Raw genomic sequence first — 18,347 nt, 5'->3', positions numbered from 1 at the left:
GTACTGTACCTGATAGGCCCCAATTGTTTGATTTTAAATTGAAATAGAATTGAAACGCAAGCTTGTGAATTGAAATCGAATCGTGAAATTTGTCACTGCTCAGCCGTAAAAGATACATTTGGCAGCTCTAAAATATTAATACGAAGATATAATCTATAATGAAAAAACATTTCAATATCTGATTTGAAACTACAAAACAAAAACTAGTCCGTGCAATTGAAACTAAAAACAAAACAGAAACACTAAGATCAGGGAACAAAAATTAAATTGAAAAACAATCAAAACATAACCCTGCTAATGAATAATGCCTGTCAACATTTTTAACAATCACTGAATGTAATGTAATTATTGAATGTAATACAATGATCTCATGTTCATAAAACAACACTACAACTACTATGTGTCTAAACCAGCACCAACTACCAGTGACTTTAGTGTTCGCTGATTGGCCGAACACACACGAAACACCAGCACCCGCCATTTAAAAAAAAAAGCTGTGTAAACACACAGATTATAGCCTATACATTTACTCTACAAACTAACTACAATGATCTCATGTTCATAAAACAACAGTATTTTATTTCCATGTGAATAGATTAACACCTACTAGGTACCCTTTCTTGCACTTGTGTGCAAGTTAATAGTTGACCTCATGTACTCTGCACGTTTTCTGTTCCACTGTAGAAGAAAAGTAAAGTAGTTTGCTGAACTTTTCATTTTCACTACCCTGGTATAATATTAAGAGTACACTGGTACATTTGCAGAAAGTGGGCTAACAGAAAATGATTTATAGAGAGGCATGAGGACTTTGAGGGATAGCAACACCACAACAAGTGTCCAAGCATAGTTCCTTGTGAATGTATGGCCTTAAATGGGCTACACATTTGTGTTCAAGAATATACAAAACAGTTGCATTTTCTCAGAGGGGCCACAAAGTAATCATCTCATTATGGGGCTTTCGCACTTGAGGACCTTTTTCCTAGAACTATTGGTGAAAGTTCACGGATTTTGGCGTGTTCGCACCGCAGGAACTAGGAACGATTTTAGTTCTAGAAACTCATTTTGAAGGAACTAATTTAGCTCATATTTCAGAGTAGGGTCTAGACCAGCACTATGTGATATTGTGAGCTAGCAGGAACTGCAAGTGCTCTGACTTCATTTAAAGTTTGTCATTTCACGTTTTTTACTCAATATAGGGAAGTTTCAGCTATATAAAGTATTTAAATGCAGTGTAAAGTTTAATTGTGTATTAAGAAATATCATTGTTTTAGTGGACTCGATTAAAATAAGTTCAGAGTACTCATAACTATTGTTTTTTTTTTTTACTTAATTGAATTGAGGTAATCAGTTTCCTCAAATGAAACGAGTTAGCTTAACTTTTTGGGTTTTACAGTGATTACATTCAATAATTACATTACATTCAGTGATTGTTAAAAATGTTGACAGGCATTATTCATTTGCAGGGTTATGTTTTGGTTGTTTTTGAATGTAGTTTTTGTTCCCTGATCTTAGTTCATAGTTTGTTTCTGTTTTGTTTTTAGTTTCAATTGGACTGACTAGTTTTAGTTTTGTAATTTCAAATCAGAAATGTGAAATTTTTCATTATAGTTTTATATCTTCGTATTAATATTTTAGAGCTGACATATGTATCTTTTACGGCTGAGCATTGACACAAATTCGATTCACAAGCTTGCGTTTCAATTCTATTTCAATTTAAAATCAAATAATTGGGGCCTATCAGGTACAGTACATGGCAAAAATATATCTCAACTAATGCTTTAAAATATACAGGGAACCCCAAATTGGTACATCACTATAATATTAAAGCTTATAATTTAATGATTTGAAGGTTACTTGCATTTAAATTACTCATAGTGAAGTTTTATACAAATTTTAAAATAATTTAGCTGCAAGCATTTGAAGGGATTCAATTCATTGCATTAAAAAAAGTATTGTGTTTTGTTTGGCAAGCATGTAACCACTTAAATCATAGAATAAACAAGGGAGGGTTGTTTTTACATATGTCACAGGCCTTTAACAACTGCAGGCAATGGTAATCCCCCAGACTCACAAAACACATGAGGCCAAAATGCAGTTTACTCTTTTATTGCATAGTTACTAAAATTTACATAGAGGACTCCAGCGGCCCTACTATAAACATACAGCGTTCTTAAACCAAGCGGATACAAGGGAATAGTGAATAAATATTACCCAGAATGCTACGGTATATTTACTGTTTTAATGGAAAATTGTACTTTACTGTCAGAATTTGGCTTTTTTTTTTTTTTTTTTACAGGTTTTAAAAGGTTTTTACAGTGCAATCTTTAACCATCTGTAGGTAACTATTTCCACATTTCATCCATTAAGTGCAATTTAAATGCTAACTTTTCCCTCAGGTTTAAGTAACAACTTAATTAATAACAACATTTGATTCATTTTAATGTGATAAATACATTTACATATTAAACATATTCTTACATACACTTCTTACCTAATACAGTAAAGGCACTATACTTTCTAAAAGGAAGCATTGAATAAACATTGAATGTAATAAATGCAAATATATCATAAATTTTTTTTTTTAATGTCCAATAAAAGGTCATATTAACTTTAAGACCGCTTCACTGCGTACAGTTTGTGTGGGGCTGGGTTCAGGGTGAAGCCCACCGCTGGTGTGAGATCCAGATCATCTTCAGACACTCCAGGAGGAGGAGTGAAGCGGAAATGCTGAAGGAGGGAGGTGAAGAACAGGAAGAGCTCCATCCTGGCCAAACTCTCTCCAGGACAAGCCCTGCGGCCTAATAAGTAAAAGAGTATTAACCAATATCACCTGTGATGGCTCAATATAATTAGTCGTATTATTAATTAGAACTAATTTGAAGTCCAGTGCACCTGCAGAGAAGGGCAAGAAGGCGTCATTTTTGACAAACTGGCCCTGCTTATTTAGGAAGTGTCTGGGGTTGAAGCTGTCAGGAGTTTCCCACTCATTTTCATCCCTCAATACAGATACCAGTAGTGCGAACACACTAGTACCCTGCACAAATCAACACAAACGATCAATGATAAATGGAACAAACACATAATCAAGAACACAGAATGCTCTTGATGAGCCAGACCTTCTTGATGAGGAATCCATTCAGATGAACGTCACAGGTGGTCTGATGGGGGGTACCAAGGGGTACTATGTTTGCAAATCTCTGCGTTTCATGGATCACAGCATCTGTATATGGTAAGTTCTTTCTGTCTTCCACCACTGGCTGACGTCCACCAATCTCTCTGTCAATCTTGTCTTGGACCTTGGCTTAGATAAATTCACAAGAAAGACCGCAGTATGAAAGTGTAGCATTACTGAATACTTGACTCTGTTTGACACTTTCCATGGTTTGAAATGAGATTTGCAAAGTGTAGAATTTCAAATTGTTATAAAATAATCCAAAAGTCCTGGGGCCTCATTTATAAAACTGTGCGTAGGAACCTTACTAAAAGTGTACGTACGCACAAAAGCCAAAAATGGCGTACGCAAAAAAAAAATCAGATTTATAAAACCGTGCGTACGCACACCTGCACGCAATTTTCACTTTATAAATCACAGCCTACCTGATAATTTGCGTACGCAAAAAAAAAACATTTACCGCCCTTTCTCCGCCCACATTCAACCATATATAGACAATGCAAATTACCTCATTAGCCATGCATATATTAAAGGAGCAAGGAAATTTGTGTTTTTTAAACCATAATGAGTGATAGGCCTACATCCATTTAAGAATGGAAGTGAAAGAAATTAAATTTAAGTACTTTCAGCATATAGTTACTTTTATGTCTTTAAACTAAACATGGATGTATGTATCTTTAGCACCCATAATGGTGATTTAATGTTATTCTTCTGACCCAAAATTTTTCAACTGTAACTCCTCCAAGAGCTTTAACTCTACAAACTCGGGTCAGACCTTCAGACTGTTCTGACTTGGTGTGTTATATCTTTTCAAACTGATTTGACTTTCAGTTTTCTTAAAAATGTATATAAAAAATCATAAAAATCCCATAGACTTACATTGCAGAGTGCTCAAATTGAGCCAAGACAAGGTTGGGCCATCAGTGTACAAGCCAAAAACTCAAATCTAAACTCCCTGAAGCCCTAGACTCAATTAAACTACCATTCTAAATCTATCTATCTATCTATCTATCTATCTATCTATCTATCTATCTATCTATCTATCTATCTATCTATCTATCTATCTATCTATCTATCTATCTATCTATCTATCTATCTATCTTTCTTTCATACTAATCTATCTATCTATCAAACTTTAACCTACTTTACACATCAAACTACTTTAAACTTCTTCAAACTCTCTGGTCCGGCTTTCTCAAGCCAGCTTAAAGTTTGTCTCAACAAACTTTTTTTTCTAGTTTGTATTTTTTGTTGTAACTGGGACTTATGAGCAACTTGTAAATATTGAAATATGTCAAACTTAATTTTGCCATTTTGCAAAGGGTTAATTCCCTTTATCCGCAGTCAATTCCTCAACTCACCATCAGTGTCGCCAAACTGCTTTGTCTTCAAAATGTGCGTACGCATGGGTCAGAGTTTGCGTGGAGGTGCGCATATTTTCACGTCAAGTTTTTCTTTATAAATCCCACGTTTTGCGCAGGAACTGGCGTACGCATGTTTTCAGCCCCGTTTTGTGCGTACGCAACGGTTATAAATGAGGCCCCTGGTTTTGACTTGACTATGATCGAGGACTATTTGTTCACTGTAAACAATTTTTTTTTTTTTCTTAAAGTAGTAAATAAAATAAAGAAGTGAGAATTGTTTCAATAATATTTTTTTCAGTGTTCAAATGTATGCATTAAGATGGCCATTTGCAGTCATACCTTGTATTTCAGGGTACTTGGCCATGAGCAAAAGACTCCAGCGTAGCGTTGTGGCCGTAGTGTCAGTACCAGCACCAAACAGGTTGTTGATTGTACATTGTAAATTCATTGAATGGTACAAAGAGTCTGTTTTGCCAGATTCCTGCAGAAGTCATGACAATGAAAGCCAAAAATGGTAATTGCAAATCTATTTTTTTTTTTTTAAGTATGACAGTACCTCGTCCTTCTGCTGTTGTATCAGGAAAGAATCAGCGATTCCTCTGGGCTCCTGAGAGTTCAGAGTTTTCTTCAGACCATTTAATATTTCCTCACTTTGTTTGAATGTTTCTCTGACATTATTTACAATACGTCGCTGATTCATCACAAAAGGACGAAGCCAAGGAAACATGTTGTAGAGCTACAAACAAGAAGAATTGCAAAGAATCATATGTACCATTGCACATATACACCTTGACAAATATGAAAAAATCATGCATTATAAACAATACATCTTTATTGTACTCTTGAACAATTAAAAATAACAATCCGTATATTAATTATTGGTGGATTGAACAGGAATGTCTGGGTACCTGAACTGAAGCTGATCCAGTCATCTTCATGTTTTCGTAAGCTCGTTTGACCATGTGATGTAACTTAGTGTTGCTGTATTCAAATCTGGTGCTGTAGATAATGGCAGATACAACGTTCGAAACAGCCATGGGCAGAGTTGTATCAAATGGTTTTCCTGCACATGGGCGAACAAGATGTTAATACTCAAATCAGTTTCATCCACCATGATCTTGTCCTTGTGGTTAATCTTACCTTCAAACTTCTCAAATTCCTCTTTTAAATATTGTGTTTCTTCAATGATTATCTCTTCACTTCTTTTCTTTCCCATTCCAAAATCTCGCAGGTTTGTGAGAGCAAAGCGTCTCATTTCTTTCCAGTTTTCACCATTGGAAAACACGATCCCTACAGAGGAATAATTTAATCATTACTCTAAAGTGGACCTTACATTTCTTACTAGAATAAAAACGTCTTGGTTACGGACAGTGTTGGGAACGTTACTTTAAAAAAGTAATTAGTTATAGTTACTCACTTGTTCCAAAAAGTAACTGAGTTAGTAACTGAATTACTCTATAATAAAAGTAACTCGTTACCAGGGAAAGTAACTATTTGCGTTACTGATCAAAAAAAAAAAGTTGCTATAATCCAAAGAATTTGGATTTTTGTGAGCAGTTTTCACAAGTCAGTTGAAATGAGTAGAACAGACGGGTGTTTGTACATAACTTTCGATATTTATTGCACGTCGACAGACAGCAAGAGGTTGATCCTGCACTTCAAGTATTATCTTTGTACCGTTACACCATATAAAGTGCATAACTCGAGCAACTTAAATGAAACTCTCTCAACCTGAGACAATGGTCAAGAAAACAACCTGGCGAACTAGCATCTGGAGGTATCTGTGTTTTTTGCTACTAGCTTTGTAGATGCGCGTGTCAATGTGAGATGCTTCATTAAATTAGAGTTGCTTACAACGGATGTCGACAAAGTCTTCGCTCCTGGACATAATGTACACATTACATGCACGTTCTTGCCTTTGACCACAATGAATTTGAAGTAGTGCTTATATCTCCACCAACTTTTCATCGGATTGCTCCTGACTCGCCATCTCTGCTGCTCCGTCAAATCTGTTTAGCAGTTGTGTGTGTGTGTGTGTGTGTGTGTGTGTGTGTGTGTGTGTGTGTGTGTGTGTGTGTGTGTGTGTGTGTGTGTGTGTGTGGCGCCTGGCGCGTGTGCTGGCATGTGTGTAAAAACATTGGCTCTGATTGGCTACCATGAAACATGACTCTGCCTTAGCCAATCATAATCGCTTACACCGTTATTAACCCACCTCCTCACTAGCTGTGAGCCAGGGGTGCGTTCGGATTCGGATTACACAGTTTATTCAATCAATGCATATAACGCACCACATTTAACATCCAGTAACGTTAACGGCGTTGTAACGACAGGAAAAGTAATTAGTTAGATTACCCCGTTACTGAAAAAATAACGTTGTTACCTAATGCCGTTATTTTAAACGCCGTTATTCCAAACACTGGTTACGGATGTAACCCTCGTTTCCTGAAGGAGGGAATGGCCACGTCGGACTGATCTACTTTAAGTGTAACTAAACGAGCAAATGCACATTGGCATGCGATATTTGCATCAGCTGCTCTGCATCGCAGCGCGAGTATATAATGAGCAGCAAGTGCATCGCATCTTCAGGTTTTCACTGAGGAGCCGAGCCGATGATCCGGCCACCTAGCGGTGGACGGTGGTACAGCAACTGTGCTGATGGGACGTGGCACCTCCGGTTACATACGTAACCGAGATGTTCCCTTTCAGTCGGACACGCTCGACTCCACGTCGGACTGACCAACGAATAAGAATCCATACCTAAGCCAACTGTTGCTGCCCCCTTCCTGCGCCCTGCGTAAGCCTCATGATCCCTCCTGCCTATTAGGCTGACGTAGAGAATGTCAATCACTGCTGTTCCGCATGACCCACTCAGCATGGTCTACATCCTACCTGCAAGGAGTTGTGGAGATTACATATGGATAACCCTGTAGGGCCGTACTACATATGGAATGACTCTGCGGTGACTCCAGCCTCATCAAAGGGGGCACCCCCAGGGAATAACACTGGCTTCCGTTTAGGAGCTATACCGTGGAAAAATTAACATATAGGATCCTCTCTGGGTCAGTACACTGAAAAAAGTGCACATGGCTTGTCATTGGTTTAAAAAACTTTTTATACTTGATCTGACTTAATAAATTCACTTTTCTAGCTTGTCGTTGGTGTGAAAAAAATTATACTTTGGGACCAACCTAAAAAAATTGCTGTAATTTGTTACAGCTAAATGTATTAGTTTTTCTCAAGCTATATTTTTGATTTGGTTGAAACGTTAATTGAGTTATGATTGAGCATTATTGGAGACACCTGATGATAACAAGCAGAATCACTGAAGGAGAAAATCGTAATTGGTGTGTTACCATTATGGTAATTAGTGTGTGTTTTAGTTGGGCTCTTGACCCTTAAATTATTAACTTTAGAATTTGTTTGGCTGCTGTACGTGAGTTATAACAGCCAGATGAACAAAGAGAAAATGTGATATGATGGTGTTGGTTGAGTTCTAACATTACCATAATTTCACAATCAATTGACCTGAATCACTGAATTCACATAGAGCCCAATTACTGGGTTACTATTGCTTTACTGATTATAGCAGTACTGTCCTTGAAAAGCATGATTTCATTTTCATTTATGATGTTTGTTACTTTTACAATGTGATCCAAATCATTTCTTAAAACTTAATCACATACAAAACAGTTTTTTTTTTTTTTTTTTTAACACAGACATCAATAATCTGCCAGTGAATCTCAACAATGGTGACAATTATAAAGCATTGTGCAGTGCATTCTGGATGCCACCAATCAAATCTCATTCATGGCTCCCATCATGCATTGCTGCATGAATAAATAATGACTTATGTTCAGAGGTGATCTGTTTGTCACCATTGTTGAGATTCATATGCTAATTATTGATATCTGTGTGTGCCTACCTGAAAGACTTTTAAGAAGTTTTCTTCTTAATCTATTTGGATTTAATTGAAAAGGCTAAAAATGGCATACTCTACCAGGACAGTGCTGCTATAATCCATAAGGTAAACTTAACTCAGAAATTATGCTCTCAATGAGTTCAGTGTTTCAGGCCAACTATTGATTATATTAAAACACAACCAACTCCATCAGATCACCTTTTATCTTTGTTCATCTGTCTGTTATAAATGAATTACAGCAGCCAGACAAAATCTAAAGTTGAACCAGTAAGGGTCAAGAGCCCAACTAAACTAAACACTGATCTCGATAACGGTAACCATTTTACATAAATTTTCTCCTTCAGTGATTCTGCTTGTTATCATCAGGTGTCTTCAATAATGCTCAACCATAACTCAATTAATCACTTAATTATCTAATTAACTTTAACACTGCTTCTGTGTTAATTTAACACTGGGGATTCTGCTGTGTAAAAAGTAGTTTTTTCCAAAATAAAAATGCTAGTTGTACCAAAATAAGAAAATGATTTATGGTCTCTATAATAAACAATATTTTAACTTTGTTTGAATGTAAAAAAAATTATTGGGTTAAAGAACTATTTTGATTTATATTAAATACAATTTTAACGTTTTAACCAAATCAAAAATATAGCTTGAGAAAAACTAATAAATTTAGCTGTAACAAATTACAGCAATGTTTTTAGGTTGGTCCAAAGTATCATTTTTTTCAGTGTACATATGGACACACAAGACCACTTCTCCCTGAAGAACTGGTTCGTTATACTGTTTGCAGATTAGAGCATGAACAAACTAACTGCCTGGCTCCGAAGCGTAATCCTGAAGATGCGATGCATACTTGTGGTGCGATGCGGAGAAGCTGATGCAAATATCGTATGCCAATGTGCATTGGCTCATTTAGTAACACTCGAAGTAGATTGGCCTCTCTGGGAAGATTCCTATTCGTCGATCAGTCCGACATGGCGTCGAACGTAACCGACTGAAAGGGAAACGATACATTATTATTATTTGCAACTTTATATACAAGACATTACATCTACAAAAAAAAATTATTTATTAAATGATCATCTGAAGGTGTGAAACCTTACCATATCCCTGGTTGAAATCATGGAAAATGGGTGTTATATCTCGGTCTCCAAACTCCTCGGAAAGGTTGACTAGTGCGTGTTTGATGGTCTTATCCTGACAATATTACCACTAAAGCCATAAATAGCTATTGAATCTATCCATCCATCCATATCTATCCACTGGCATCCATCCACGGACACATAGGACAACACATCCAAAACATGCCCTATTAGTGGGAATAGTGACCTTTGAATGAACACAGAATCTGTCTGTCTGACTGTTTATCTATCTATTGGCATCACCTCTTTTTTGTGCATTTGCCAACTGGCATGACGACTGTCTCCCTGGTTAAACATTACCACTGACTCTTACCCTAGTGATTGTGAGAACTGGGTGACCTACATTTTGTAATTTGTATGCACCGTAAGCTTGCCAGTACGTGGCACGTGTAGTAATTAAGCAATAAGGAATGAGAGGAAAGGCCCTATTGAGAATTTAGTCTGAAGGGCATTGTTCTTGAGCTATGATATAACATAACCCCTGGTTTCACAGACGAGGCTTAAGCCTAGTCGCAGACTAAAATGCATGTTTGAGCTGTTTTAACTGAAAGCTAATTGCACTGACACATCTTAAAATGTGTCACTGTCATTGTTTTGTCTCAAGATGCACACCAGTAATGTAAGGCATGTTTATAAAAGCTACTTAAATGCCCTAAGTAAACTGCAAGCCACAATCAAAACATTTTGAAATCTATGTTAATGTGTCAACGTTAACTGCATTGAATTAACGTCTTGTTTGCACCAGCAATAAATGTTGAACTTTTTTTTAAATGTCAACTAAAAATAAATGTTAATGGCATTGAATCAATGTTACCAATGTGATGTTGGTTCTACATCATGCTTGCACTCTCAGAAAATGAAACACAACTACTACAACTGACTTAAAGCCACACAGCCTGAAATCAACTGCAAATAAAAGAAGACAATAAATCACTCAAGATCTCGGCAGAAGTTATTTTTGAGAATTCAAATTAGCATTAACATTTAGATGTTGATTTTTATTGAAAATGTTTGGGTACCATTAAGGAGATCTGTGTTTCCTTTAGTTGGGCAGTGTGACTTGGCTTTTAATGTGAGTTTGTGGACTTTGTAACAGTATTTACCTAAACACACAATTTGTTGCAAAGAAAGGCAGAAAAACAGAATTTTTTTTTTTCATTTTCAATATCATAAAGTAGAATAATTCACTAATCTTATCCCTGAGTAAATTCACCAACAATAATTTCAGATTATCACATCACGTTTTAATGTCAAGAGGTTCAGTCACAGGGCTACTGTCATCAATGAGGTTAAATTCATAATACATCACCCATAAAACCAGATTAGACTCTGAGTGAGATCAGGGAATGAGACTATTACATGATTACATGTTTATCATCAACAAGTATGGCAACATTGTCTTATCACATACTGTTCTTGCCATAACAAACACAGTTAGAACAGACAGAGAGCAACGTCTCGGTTACGGATGTAACCCTCGTTCCCTGAGTAGGGAACGGAGACGTTACGTCGAATGACGACGAATGGGGTTCGCTTAGAAGCCTATCCTCTTCGAACAGTAATAAAACTAGCCAATGGCAAGCAAATGCCATGGGTCTGCTGAATTTGCATAGCGTAACTTCGCCCCACAGTGTGGGTATATAAGGAAGTGAGCCGGCAACATGCAGATATGTTTCTTCGCTGAAGGAGCCAAGCTGAACTCAGGCTGTTCCAGCGGTACAGCGGAAGTGGCAGGAAGACGTAACGTCTCCGTTCCCTACTCAGGGAACGAGGGTTACATCCGTAACCGAGACGTTCCCTTTCGTTGTCACTTCGAGTTACGTCGAGTGACGACGAATGGGGTTCCCAGTCCAATCACGCCACCTCGGCTGTCTTCCAGTGCCCTGCGTAAGTCTGAGCTCCCTGTCGTGAGACTAGCACGGACGAAGGACTCCTACTTAACACAGGAATACCAAGGTACACTGGGAAGCATATCACAGTGGAAATATGCAATCAGTGCCCGCCCGAAGGGGGGGGACTTAAAAAACACACATATGACCCGGAAGGGGGTGCATACGGAGAACACTGGGGTGTCCAGCCCGTAGGGTGGAGTATTTCAACCCCAGGGGTGGCAGACTGGCTTACCAAGGGAAAGACACATGCTCGAGAGAGGCTTATAGTGGAAATACACACGTGGGGGTCGCCCAGAGGGGGAACCATGCACATGGTGGCACCTAGCCAACGCGAAAGCTGCCGGAGGCAAAACTCTGGCGTTGACGTCAACAGCGCTGGAGGAACTCAGGGCTTATCAGGCTCACCTGAGGAATATCGCACGTATCCAGTCCGTGGAGTGGAATCGCGAGCAAGTGAAGACACCTGAGCGGGTCCTAGCACCGGCTGGTTGAAGCGAGTACTCGGGAGGACACTGGCTCCACTCGGAGATTGTAGAATCTGGCGAATGTGTTGGGTGTCGCCCAGCCTGCAGCTCTGCAGATGTCTGTTAGCGAGGCGCCATGCGCTAGAGCCCAAGAGGAGGCCACACTCCGGGTGGAGTGGGCCGTCACACCAAGGGGGCACGGTCAACCTTGCTTCTGGTAAGCCAAAGCAATGGCGTCCACTATCCAGTGAGACAACCTTTGCTTGGAGAGAGCCTTTCCCTTCAGCTTCCCACCATAACAGACAAAGAGCTGGTCTGAGGTCCTGAAACACTGCGTTCTGTCTACGTAAGCACGGAGGGCGCGTACTGGACAGAGCAATGCCAAGGCTGGGTCTGCCTCCTCCAGGGGCAGCGCTTGCAGGTTCACCACCTGGGCCCAGAAGGGAGTGGTGGGAACCTTGGGCACATATCCAGGCCGGGGTCTCAGGATCACGTGAGAAAAGGCCGGCCCGAATTCCAGGCATGCTTCGTCTACAGAAAATGCGTGCAGGTCCCCTACCCTCTTGATGGAGGCCAAAGCAACCAGGAGCGCTGTCTTAATTGACAGGAACTTAAGCTCCACTGATTGCAGAGGCTCAAAGGGAGCACTCTGCAGGGCAGTTAGTACCACTGAGAGGTCCCAAGAGGGAACGAGAGGAGGGCGAGGAGGATGTAGTCTCCTCGCTCCTCTCAGGAACCTGATGACCAGGTCGTGCTTTCCCACGGACTTACCATCAACTGCATCGTGATGTGCGGCGATAGCGGCAACATATACTTTCAGGGTGGAGGGAGACAGCCTTCGCTCCAACCCATCCTGCAGGAAGGAAAGCACGACACTGATCGGGCATGATCTGGGGTCTTCTGAGTGAGAAGAGCACCAAGAGACGAAGAGGTTCCACTTCAACGCGTAGGCATGTCTAGTGGACGACGCTCTAGCGAAAGTGATGGTGGCCACCACCGCTGGTAGGGTACTCAAACCTGCCTCGTCCCGTCCAGGAGCCACACGTGGAGGTTCCAAAGATCGGGACGAGGGTGCCAAGGGGTGCCCCGTCCCTGAGAAAGGAGGTCATTCCTCAGAGGAATTGGCCAGGGAGGTGCTGTCGCGAGGAGTACAAGTTCGGAGAACCAGGTTCGGGTGGGCCAGTGCGGCGCAACCAATATGACCTGCTCCTCGTCCTCCCTGATCTTGCACAGGGTCTGTGCAAGAAGGCTCACTGGGGGAAACGCATACTTGCGGAGGCCCCGGGGCCAGCTGTGCGCCAGAGCGTCCGTGCCGAGCGTGCCCTCGGTCAGGGAGTAAAACTGGGCGCAGTGGGACGAGTCGTGGGAGGCAAACAGGTCTACCTGTGCGTCCCCGAACTGATCCCAAATCAGCTGGACCGCCTGGGGATGGAGTCTCTATTCTCCCGGAAGAGGCTGAAGCCGTGAGAGCTCTTCGGCTGCACAGTTCAGGTCTCCCGGAATATAAATGGCTCGAAGCGACCTCAGATGCTTCTGACTCCATATGAGGAGGTGGCGGGCGAGTTGCGACATATGGCGGGAGCGTAGACCACCTTGTCGGTTGATGTACGCTACTGTCGCGGTATTGTCTGAGCGGACTAGTACGTGCTGGTTCTTGAGCAGCGCCCGGAAGCGGTGCAGAGCGAGACGTACTGCCAGCAACTCGAGGCAATTGACATGCCATAGGCAGTGGGGACCTGTCCAGGAGCCCGCGGCAGCATGTTCATTGCACATGGCACCCCAGCCCGTGGAGGAGGCATCCGTTGACACAACAACATGCCTGGAAATTCGTTCTAAGGGCACTCCGGCCCGTAGAAAGCTGAGGTTCGTCCACGGGGAGAAGGTCTGACGGCAGGTCGGAGTAACTGGTACTCGGAGCTTGCCCTGGTGCCATGCCCACCTCGGGACTCGATCGTGAAGCCAGTGCTGAAGCGGTCTCATATGAAGTAATCCGAGCGGCGTTACCGCGGCTGCAGATGCCATATGCCCCAGGAGCCTCTGAAAAAGTTTCAGTGGAACCGCACTCTTGCCCTCGATTTGTCTCAGGCAAGTCAGCAGTGACTGCGCGCGCTCGCTCGTAAGCTGCGCGCACATGGCGACCGAGTCGATTTCCATACCGAGAAAAGAGATCCTCTGCACGGGGCAAAGTTTGCTCTTCTTCCAGTTGACCCGAAGGCCCAGACGGGCTAGGTGCCGGAGCACTAGGTCCCTGTGTTCGCAAACCTGGTCCCGAGAGTGAGCTAGGATTAGCCAGTCGTCGAGATAATTCAGGATGCGAACCCCGTGTTGCCGTAGCGGCACAAGGGCTGCCTCGACGACCTTCGTGAAGACGCGAGGAGACAGGGCCAGCCCGAATGGGAGAACCGCGTACTGGTATGCCTGCCCCTCGAAAGCAAACCGCAGGAACGGTCTGTGTCGAGGAAGAATGGAGACATGAAAGTAGGCGTCCTTCAGGTCGATCGCTGCAAACCAATCCTGTGGCTGCACACATTCGAAAATGCGTTTGGTCGTGAGCATCTTGAACGGAAGCCTGTGAAGGGAATGGTTCAAGACACGCAGATCCAGGATTGGCCGTAACCCACCGGTCTTCTTGGGGACAATGGAGTTAGGGCTGTAGAAGCCGGACCTCATTGCGGCTGGAGGGACAGTCTCGATCGCACCCTTCGCCAGCAGGGTGGCGACCTCCGCTCTCATGACAGGGGCATTGCCACCGACCATAGTGAAGCGGACTCCCCTGAAGCGGGGAGGAGACCGCGCGAACTGAATCGCATAGCCGAGCCTGATGGTCCGCGCGAGCCAGCGGGACAGGTTGGGAAGCTCTAACCAGGCTCCCAAGGACTGTGCCAGCGGGGTCATGCGAACGACAGACGTCCCCCCGGGGGTGCAGCGAAGCGGAATGACTGGCCCAGACGTGGGTGGCATAGCGGCCCGGTGTGGGGGCACGGTCATTAACCGCGTCCTGCCAGAGGAGGCCAGGGAAGGACCAGCGTTCCACGGGGGCGTGCTCTGGCAGGGGTCTGGTGACAGAAGGGGATGAGAGCGGCGGGGCCCGTGGGCGGCGCACACTGTCACTCCCTTCTGGGGGCTCAGAGATGGGGATATCAGTTCTCTCTTTAACCACATTAGGGTGCTGCCCACCCGTGGGTGAGCAGCGGGGAGTGGAGAACAAAAGATTCTCCCCCGGCCCTCCACCGGGGGAAGGAGTGGTCCTGCTACCATCTCCTGTGAAGAACTGATTGCCATCTCTGAGCAGCCCGTCTCAGGAGCGCCGCTTGGCCTGGCGTTTAGCGGGGCGCGGGGCTGGAGAGGGCTGTGGCGCCTGCCTGCGGCGTCCTCCACGACGCGGCCCGGGTGAAGGCTGCTGCTGGGGCCGTGCGGGAGGGGCGGGAGCCGCGGGAGGGCGCCCTCGGCGGCAAGCAGGCTGAGGCGTCTGAGCCGACGGCTGGGTGGAGGCAGCAGCGGACCGTCGGGGCAGAATATGTTTGATAGCCTCAGTCTGCTTCTGGGCGGTTGAAAACTGTTGGGCGAAGTCTTCAACCGCTCCGCCGAAGAGGCCAGAGTCTGATAGTGCGCTCAGCGTCCCTCATATCGGCCAGGTTGAGCCAGAGGTGTCTCTCCTGGACCACACTAGTGGACATCACCTGACCCAGGGAGCGTGCGGTCACTTTCGTCGCCCGGAGAGCGAGGTCTGTGGCGGCACGCAGCTCATTTAAGAGCCCTGGGTCAGACCTCCCCTCGTGCATGTCCATGAGCATCTGGGCCTGGTAGACCTGCAGAGTGGCCATGGCATGCAATGAGGCAGCTGCCTGCCCCGCAGCTCTATAGGTCTTCGCCACCAGGGTCGACGAAAACCTACAGGCCTTGGAGGGGTGCTTAGGATCACCACGGGAAGAAGCGCTCTGAGGACACAGTTGCATCGCAACAGAGCGTTCAACCATAGGTACCCCAGTGTACCCGTAAACAGCCGCCTGATCAAGAGGAGGAAAGGCGGAGGAGGTCGCCGAGTGATCACGGGAAGACAAGGGTGCCTTCCAGGACCTCGAGACCTCCTCATGCACATCCGGGAAGAAAGGCATTGGGGTCGGACGCCGACGTGAATCGGCGGCCGCCCCCAAAAACCAATCGCCCAGACGCGAGTGCTCGGGGCAGGGCGGCGGATTGCACTCTAACCCGATGCTCGCGGCCGCCCGGGAAAGCATGGCCGTCAGCTCAGGATCAGGATCGGGCAATGCTGACGCGCCCGAAGGCGGCAGCACAGCCGACCCCTCATCTCCCGAGGACTCCTGCCCACCTTGTGATGCTGTGATCGACATAGCATCGTCATTAGGAGCGCCAGACGGCGTGCTCGGTCCTCCGCCGACCGTTGGCCGGGACTGATCAAGCGCATCATCTGGTCGGCTCGCGGGTTGCGGCACTTGAGAGGGGGATGTGGCCCGAGGACGAATCGTCGGTTGTTGTTGCCACACCGTCACCCTCAGGTCAGCCTGGCCACCAGCCGAAGTACCAGCTCTATCTGCACTAGAGGGGGTAGATCGGGGTGTGGATGAGGAGACTCTCACTCTTTCGAGATCACTGAGTCTCGACCGTAGTGTCGCAATGGTCATGTTTCCGCAATGAAAACATGAGTCATCCACAAGCGCTGTTTTAGCGTGCTCTAAGCCCAAACACGCAAAACAGCGATTGTGCCCATCTAAATCAGACAGCCAGTGACCACAACCAGAAGGGCACGGGCGATGCATCTTTAAAAAGACGTGCCACGCGCTTTGCTCTTTTAGAGAAAAGGAAGATCTCCGCAGATGCTGAAGCGACCAGGGAGAGAACACACACACACACACTGGCAGATCACTGCTCAGATCGCAGGGAATGTGCACTCGCTGGAACTCGCTGTCACACCAACACCTGGAGGGAAGCTCGTCTCGAAGAGGAATGTAGAGATGAAACTCAGGATGGCTTGTGGAGTGAAGAATAAACTTGGCTCCGAAAGCGAAAACATATCTGCATGTTGCCGGCTCACTTCCTTATATACCCACACTGTGGGGCGGAGTTACGCTATGCAAATTCAGCAGACCCATGGCATTTGCTCGCCATTGGCTCGTTTTATTACTGTTCGAAGAGGATAGGCTTCTAAGCGAACCCCATTCGTCGTCATTCGACGTAACTCGAAGTGACAACGAAAGGGAACTAATGTTACACAATCAAGTGTCAAGAGTCCAACTAAAGCAAACACTGATCACCAGAAAAAAACGTTTCCTTTTTTAGCACATTGTTGTCGTGTAAATTTACCTTACACTGCTTCAGTGTTACTTTTAACACCCTGCTGGTGGTTCCCATTTAAACACAGAGCAGTGTTAATTTAACACCGGCTATTTGGCTATCCATAAGGAAACAATCTGGCACACACTTAGGAAACTACAGTCAAACAAAAAATATTCAGACACCAGATATCATTTTTTATATTTTTTTTACTAGTGGGTGCAGGACACTATAGGTTATTTAAATAAGTGAGGATAGCAAAATAAAGTAAACTGTGACATATTATACCCAAAAATTGTTGTTATTATGATGAACACCAGTACAATGTATAAAAATTTGGGACCAAAAATTAGGTTCCACTTTATTTCGCTATAGTCCACTTTAGACATTCTACTAACTATAAGTAACTTTGCAACTACATGCCGACTAACTCTCATTAGAGCATTAGTAGACTGTAAAAGACTGTCAGTAGACTGGTAGGTTATGGTTAGGTGTTAGCAAATATTAAGCATACAGTCTATGAACACTTTAATGACAGTTAATTGACATGTAGTTGCAAAGTTACTTATAGTTAGTATAATGTCTAAAGTGGACTATCGAAATAAAGTGTTACCAAAAATTATTCAGACACTTTGACCCAAGGTTTATTTTTTTATTTATTTTTTTATTATTGCTAATGTGACCTTTTCACACCACAGAGTCTCACAAATAAATTAGGTTGAATAGCTGACAGCTGTTCAATTTAAGTACACAATTATATAATACCAATTTAGGTCAACCAATTACCAAGCAATGCTTAATTTTGTTATACCTGATTTAAGCATGTTTGGTTTTTGCACAGGCTCATGTAGGTTTTCTTGAGGTCCAGCATGTGCAGGTTCCCCAGCAGTGGCAGTGGTTTGGGTCCTGGAGGATATTTCCCCTCATCCTGAGAGCTTGAGCTGATGGAAAAGAGAAAAATAACCAAAAACAACAGCAGGGCAAGTATTGTACCTGTGCCCTGCGAGAGTAACACTTCTGTTAAAGCCATGGTCAGAGATCTCGTTTAGGTTTGATGTTGGTTGTAGTCTTGCTCTATGTACTCTGTAGGTATAGGAGAAGT

General features: G+C 43.8%; 1 pseudogene across 1 annotated transcript; it reads right to left on the bottom strand.

Moving 5' to 3' along the window:
* Positions 1-2,578: 2,578 nt before the first annotated feature.
* Positions 2,579-18,307, bottom strand: LOC307010187 (cytochrome P450 2K6-like; annotated as a pseudogene). Its single transcript, XR_013800732.1, has 10 exons — positions 18,057-18,307; positions 15,849-15,891; positions 9,559-9,667; positions 5,677-5,826; positions 5,445-5,599; positions 5,093-5,272; positions 4,876-5,017; positions 3,117-3,301; positions 2,893-3,034; positions 2,579-2,798 (listed from the first exon to the last, which is right to left on the bottom strand). The product of XR_013800732.1 is annotated as a cytochrome P450 2K6-like (transcript).
* Between the last annotated feature and the right edge of the window lie 40 nt (positions 18,308-18,347).

Source organism: Phoxinus phoxinus, assembly GCF_949152265.1.
Source record: "Phoxinus phoxinus genome assembly, chromosome: 1".
NCBI lineage: Eukaryota > Metazoa > Chordata > Actinopteri > Cypriniformes > Leuciscidae > Phoxinus > Phoxinus phoxinus.
This window is presented reverse-complemented; position numbering and strand designations above follow the sequence as displayed.